We start from the raw sequence: 6,950 nt of genomic DNA, 5'->3' as shown, positions 1-6,950 counted from the left end.
GATCATTCCTCCTTATTCATTTATCAGTCGTTTAGTTACGCACGCACTCCGCTTATTTAATTCTGATTATTCCTTTCTAATTCTTTTATCAGTTGTTTAGTAACGCGTGCACACTGCTGATCTAATTGTGCTCATCCGTTCCTTATTTGTTTATCGGTTGTTTAGTAACACGCGCACTCTTTTAGTCTAATTGTGATCATTTCTTCCTAATTTATATATCACTGGTTTAGTAACATGCGCACTCTTTTTATCTAACTGTGATCGTTCGTTCCTAATTTATTTATCAGTTGTTTAGTAACACGCGCACTTCGTTTATGTAATTGTGATCATACGTTCCTATTTATTTATTTATTTATTTATTTATTTATTTATTTATTTATTTATTAACTGTTTAGTAACACGCGTACTCTGCTTATCTATTTGTAATCATACGTTCCTAATTTATTTATATTTGTTTAGTTTTACGCGCACTGTACTCTAATCTGATATAATCGCCATCATTCTTTCTTAATAGAGTTTTTAGTTTTTTGCTGCCACTCACACTCTAGTAATCTTACATATACACCTTCTTCCTTTTTAATTATGTTCAATTTTAAGTTGGTCAGCTTACACTCGCACTCTTCCAATGTTATATAAATTTATCCCTTCTTAATGAGTTTTTTCTTTTTATTGCCAAACCTTTTACCCGTTTATATCTTATATATAAATATCATTCCTTCTTGAGCTATCTTGAATCCGTCTCTTTACCAACCGTCACTATCAAATCTTACAGAAAAGTTAAAAATTTACGTTATTATGCCCTTTTAATTTATGCATTCTACAGCATTTAACGTTCCCAACTTATAATCAAAATTCCTCCTGGAATTTGTAGTTTGCATATAAATTTGACTTTCGTTCAAAACTTTCATTCCGGAGCGATCTTTTTTTTATAGCAAGAAGGGTGAGAAAACATATAGACATTGATCCACGTTAGTTATTATAAACTTAACGTATCTCCTTAAATTAAATTCTCACACTAAATAATAAAAATCATTTCTTTATACTGAGTACCTCTAATATAGCGGTTTTTCTCTGGTTCTCGTAATTATGAGCGCTTGTGCCACTTCTTTTTCCTTGGCCACAAAATTATTGAAAATATCGCCAAAATTCCAGAGAATAACCTAGTCTATTTTAAACTATCAAGTTATCTACAGGAGATATAACTTGGAAATCTATTCCTGTTATAAATGGTTACGTATTTTTCTTTATGCAACTCTAATAATCGGCTTAGAAAACAGTTCCAGTTGCAACCTTAGAGCTGCAGTTTGGCACAGTCTGAAGAAACGCTCTACAAGGACTCAGTTAGAAAGATTATTCACTGAGTAGTTTTACTAAGCATAATGCAAAACAATCTTCACTTTAAAAGGAAACAGGATGCTTACCATTTACATGGAAAACCCGGAGATTCCAGTTGGAAAATCAAATCGTATGCATCATTCCATTTTGAGTACTTCTGAAATTGTGGGCTTCTGGTCAAAGTGATGCATTTTTATTACTCCTTTTGGGATTTACAGCTGATGTTCATACATTTTGCATGTTATCCATCTTTAGTTAAGACATGCCTAATCATTTCGTATTTATGCAGAAAATTTCCATCCGAGTGGTTTGCGTAAAGTAAATGGTAACCACCCAAGAGCATCGTCTGGTCCATCTTGATGATCTTGTTCCGGTTGTATGAGCTGAGAGAGCTTCGCATCTTGTGAGGCCGGCCGAAGATTCTTTCATGGAGCTGCATGTCATGGTAAATTAAAGAATTAGCCTGCAAACGGCTGAGATTTCTTTTGTTGAAGATAAGAAAGAGACTATAAACCGACAAAAAAACGTCTAGTTATTTTAGTTATTATTATTATTATTATTATTATTATTATTATTATTATTATTATTATTATTATTATTATTATTATAATTATTATAATTATTATTATTATTATTATTATTATTATTATTATTATTATTATTATTATTATTATTATTATTATTATTATTATTATTATTATTATTGTTGATTATTCAGGTACAGGTCTCTGAATACAAATAATGCTGATAAACTTGTCCTATACACAATAAACAACAACATCTCCATGAAATAAACTTTGCGTAGTAACACTGAAGTCCCCATACCTGTGACCCAACTGACAGAGCAGAATTTCCTGTGAAGGCGGCGTCTGCTCTGCTATCTTGTACGTAGCTAGTTCCAGTTTAATGTATTTCCTTGTTTGAAGTCATCCCTCCTCTCTCCCCTCAAAAATCATCTAAAATTTTCAATAAAACTAATGGCGCGTTACTTGGAGACAATGAGTATTGATAGAAAGGCCTTCGAATAGCTCCCGCACTATTGAGCAGCGAAAATTATCCACACAATCAAACTAAAAAGAAGGTACCTTAGGCTTACTTGTACCAAGACTTTTTCAGAAATTATTTTCAGGAGCTTATTACTGGAAGGAATTTTCATTTCAATATTGCTTAAGTTTGGCAATGAAAAGACGGCCACCGTCTTGCAACACTAAGCTAAGATTGTACAACAGCTTAAACAGCTAACTTTAACGGTCCAAGAGGGTTTGTTATCGAGAGGATGTTGGCTTTCAAGATTTGGTGCGCTTATTGCTTTGAGGGAGGGGGGTATTTTCGAGGAGACTTACACGTATATCCGACATAAATACCTTTGAGTCACTTCTTCTCTTGTTTGAGCAACTATCGTCGCGTCTCGAGACGGAATCCGGCCTCTATAAAGCTGCAACAAAGAACAGTGATCGTGATCATTGGTTAAGTTATGAGTACTTAAAGATTAGTTTACGCTACAGGTGACTGATATAACCGACATGAACTAAGGCCTACACGAAGAAATGATACTGCGCAAACATTGACGGAAGAAACAGGTTTTGTTTTTCCCGTTTTTGCCGTTTGCGTACGCAGACTGGGCAATGTTAACCGTGTGTCGGTTAAATTCATCCCAAGTATCAAACAAACCGTTCTAGCCTTTTGCCCCGAGCAAGTAGACATTTTTCAAATTAGGAGAAAGTATTGAAGCAAAAAAGGTAATGCACTCAGACCTACTGCTAAACTATAACAGCCACCTTCTAAACGAAAAAAAAAACGAGGTCATAACCTTTTCATTCAAGCAAGATATTAATAGCTAAAAAACGTTTTTATATAGTTTTTGAGTGCCGGAAAAGGGCGACTTACTGAACTTCAAATATGGAAATATGCAACAGATAGTAAGTGTATATGAACCAAGTCAACATTAATTTTGCTTTTTATGTTGATTGGCTGGAAAAAGCTGATCTTTGCTCTGATTGGTTAGAGTCGCCACTACGTTACTTTTTAACCGATACCTAGTATCCAGATCCGCACCCCGGGTCCAGGCCCCGCGCCTTCAACTTCAGTTCTATAATTCGCATCTCTGTATTTTACATTTATTTTGAATTTTTATTTCTACCTTGACAGATTCAAATAATAAGTATCATAAATCTATAAGAAAAGGACCCTTTTGAATTAATAAGATAAACGAAAACATCGAGTAGTTTTTAATTGATAAGCGTTGATCATTTTGTTCCTTGAACAGAGGCCAAGCTCTACAATCGCAATCAGAAGAGAATTAAATTTTTTTTAATCAGGGGTCAATTCAATAAAAATTTTACACTTGTAGTTTACTAGCTGGGTAGTTAGTTTGAGAAGCGTACACAAAAACTAACCCAATGATTCGTTCAGAAACGAGTTCAAAACTTATTGGTAAAGACTTCTAACAATGTTAAGCTGACTCATGTAGTGCATGAGCGTGTTATAACAAGGGCCCACATTGTAAGCTACAAGTGTAAACATTTTATTAAATTGGCCCCAGAGCACTTGTTACGTACCTGTAAATTCGTATCTTGTCATCGGTCTCCTCCTGGTGGGAAGTATCATCATCAGTCTTTGGTAACTGGGAAAAAACTATTTAGGTTGAGTTCTATTTACTCTTTCAGGGTTCTTTCAAATACCAAACCTGAATTTTACTGAATATTCTTTTCAGTATAGCAATTTATTTTTTCAAATTTCGTTAACCTTTTACGTTAGGCTTTTATTGAAAAAACTTTTATTTCAATGTTTGAAAATCCTTGGGAAACGCATACTTGCTTTGTCGCGTATGGTTACTACATTCAGTGATCAAATCAGTGCAGTATACTCACATACCTGTGTTTTATTCATTATATTGAGTTATTATCCTCTTATCATCCGAAGTGGCTATCCCTAAACTAAAGATGGTTGTCCTTAGCTGCGTTGAACTGTAAGAATAAAGTTAAATACAAAAGTATTTAACCCATTCTCAGTTGTTTCAGTTGTTACAAATCTCTCTCACCCCTTCCAAGGGAAGAATGAACTCATGTAAAGCGGACTGTGTTTTTAGTCCAGCATTTCATCAACCATGACATGAAAAGGGGACAAATTTGGAAAGATCGGACTATTTTGTTTTCATATTGCGGGAAACAAATAGTAGTTTTAACAATTTCTATAACAGGTGAAAGTTATGGAGCAAAGGGACTCTGTTTTAACGAAATGTCACGTGATTCAACTCTTCTTGGATGTTATGACCGTTCACCTACCTCTAATTCATTGGTCGCCTTTGGTCATCCGGTCATTCCCTACCCCACCCTACTGAGGGTCTGAACCCTGTCTGAAACCTTTTGTATGGTGGGTAGGGTTAGTACAGGAACAAAACCATTCTTTGCTAGCTTTTCTTGAATGCTTGGACGGCATGCCGGGATATCGTTTCTTAAACCATCCTCTGCCTCCTTTTCTTGAAAGCTTCATCTAGGAGTCAAGAAAAATGTTTCTGAAACTATTTAAACGTCTTTTGATTTAAGCAATGTCTTCCATGAGGCGTAATGACTCAGATGGACTTTGCTCGTCTTGAAGCAATATTATTGGTATTTATATTGATGATGAGATCTGAAGGAGAACGATGTTTCCGTACTTAGCACGCTTGTAGAATCACATGGTTTGGTGTTTAGTTCTTAAGTCGTTAAAGAAATGGTTTGAAAGAAATTATTGAAAGGAAAGTTTCCAGGCAAATACACAATTTTAGTTCTTCATTTGATATATAAGTTTCATCAGGAGCCATAAGGGCTCCTGGCTTCATATATCTGATATATAAGTCTTCAACAACCGTCTGCTCAGTTTCTTAAAGCTAGGAAATTCTGACCTACCTTTTATTCATAACCTTGTGCGTAACATTGTGGATTGTTGGTATCACTCATCCGGCCATCCTATAGTCCGATTCCTAACTGAAACCTTTTGTATGGAATTTAATTGGAAATTCAGGAACAGGAACATCTTTGTTAGCTTCTGTTGAATGCGGTAGAGCTTGGACTGCATACAAGGAAATCATTTTTGAATCACCCTCTGTCTCCTTCTTCTTCAAAGTTTCACCTAGGATTCAAAAAGATGGTCTTGAAACTTAATCTAAAGTGCATGTCTTCCAGGAGGCGTTCTCCCCACGATAGATTTTCTTCGTTGTAACGCAGTAGGAACTTATCTTGATGATGTGATCGAAAGGAGAACATTGTTTCCATTCTTAGCTCTTGGAGACACAAATGGTGTACTTCAGTTCTCAAGTCCTTAAACTGGGTAGACATCATTTGAGTGATTGTAGAAAGGAAATTCCCCAGGCACATAAACCATTTTGTCGTACATTTGATAGACATCTCTGTTTTGGTCTAGTAATCCTCGACGATCTTCCTCTCAGTTTCTCAAAGATTAGATATCCTGACATACTTCTTCGTTGAACAATACACCTACAATCTGTGAATAAAAGTGTTTGCAAGATAAAGGAGCAGCATATAAATGAAATAATATCACTGTCAATGTAACATTGCACGGAAATCGGTACAATTATTAAGCGTACAAGCAGTTGCGCCGCGTACGTGCTCGCGCGGTTGTAGGCGTCGCGCGTGTTCACTCTCTCTCACACACTCTCGTTCACTCTCCACGAATACACACAACTACTGACACAAACAACAATTATACTAAACACAACAAACACTACATATATGGGGAAGGAAATAACTATAAGTTGAAAGCGGTACGAAAGGCTCTAGTGTTTAGAAAGAACAGAATTGAGCCTTCAATTCAGACCTCGGTTTAACGCCAAGAGAAAGATGGGACGTAGTGTAAGGAGAGAAGGATACTCTTGGAGATGTCATTTAGAAATCAGGAGACAAGTGAGGAGTCAGAAGCCATACGTAGATTAAAAGTGACTATAAAGAGGTAAAAAATCTGAGTTGGCGCTCTAAAAGGTAAAATTTAGGGATGAGAAAGCCTGCCGTGTAGTACAGTGTTGATTAAGTAGAGGGATTGTATAGTTATCCATGAGCAGTATGTTTAGACAGCAGTGTATTCTGGTTTAAAATTTGTGAGCCAGGGCTCCAGGAATCACTCTGAGGAACTTCAACAAAGGCAAAACAGAACAGTAACACCTGCCATTGTAACCAGCTTCTTCTACACACGTGGGAACTGTGTTGCTACTATAGCGGTCTCCTGATCCATATGCGTCATTGCAGTAGAAACTGATTTGCATCCGGGTAAATTTGAAAGGCAATGAATTTTGCCGACGTCGCTGTCTTTAGCACTTGTAAGTATTTCAACTGGACCTTTTGATCTGGAAGCGGGCTGCACTAAAAAAAGGAAACGCGTGGAGCATTTCTGAGAGTGCCGGCTAACTTGCCGCAGGGTCAGAACATCCATACGTGATTTCTACTTGGTGCTTGGTTTATTACAAAAATTGAATTTGCTAAAAGACGACGAAAAGGCACCAAAATGGGTTGCGCGATAAGACCGTGGTGGTATATCATGATCACTAAAACATGGTATCGACAGTTGCGCGCGGTATGTCGATGACTTGCATGGCGAGTCGATGAATATTTAGGTAGGGCATG

General features: G+C 36.4%; 1 long non-coding RNA gene across 6 annotated transcripts; it reads right to left on the bottom strand.

The window, feature by feature from the left end:
• Positions 1-538: 538 nt before the first annotated feature.
• LOC146458582 (uncharacterized) lies at positions 539-6,673 on the bottom strand. Of its 6 annotated transcripts, none has more exons than XR_014858216.1 (7): positions 5,223-6,673; positions 4,620-4,827; positions 4,210-4,301; positions 3,894-3,958; positions 2,700-2,770; positions 2,161-2,291; positions 539-1,768 (listed from the first exon to the last, which is right to left on the bottom strand). It is a non-coding gene; the product is annotated as an uncharacterized LOC146458582 (long non-coding RNA). The 6 variants fall into 6 exon arrangements; XR_014858217.1 differs by having other exon boundaries at positions 2,161-2,279; XR_014858218.1 differs by having other exon boundaries at positions 2,700-2,762.
• Positions 6,674-6,950: the final 277 nt, after the last annotated feature.

This window comes from Pavona decussata, unplaced genomic scaffold (assembly GCF_977016875.1).
Source record: "Pavona decussata unplaced genomic scaffold, jaPavDecu1.1 SCAFFOLD_233, whole genome shotgun sequence".
NCBI classification, from domain to species: Eukaryota; Metazoa; Cnidaria; class Anthozoa; order Scleractinia; family Agariciidae; genus Pavona; species Pavona decussata.
This window is presented reverse-complemented; position numbering and strand designations above follow the sequence as displayed.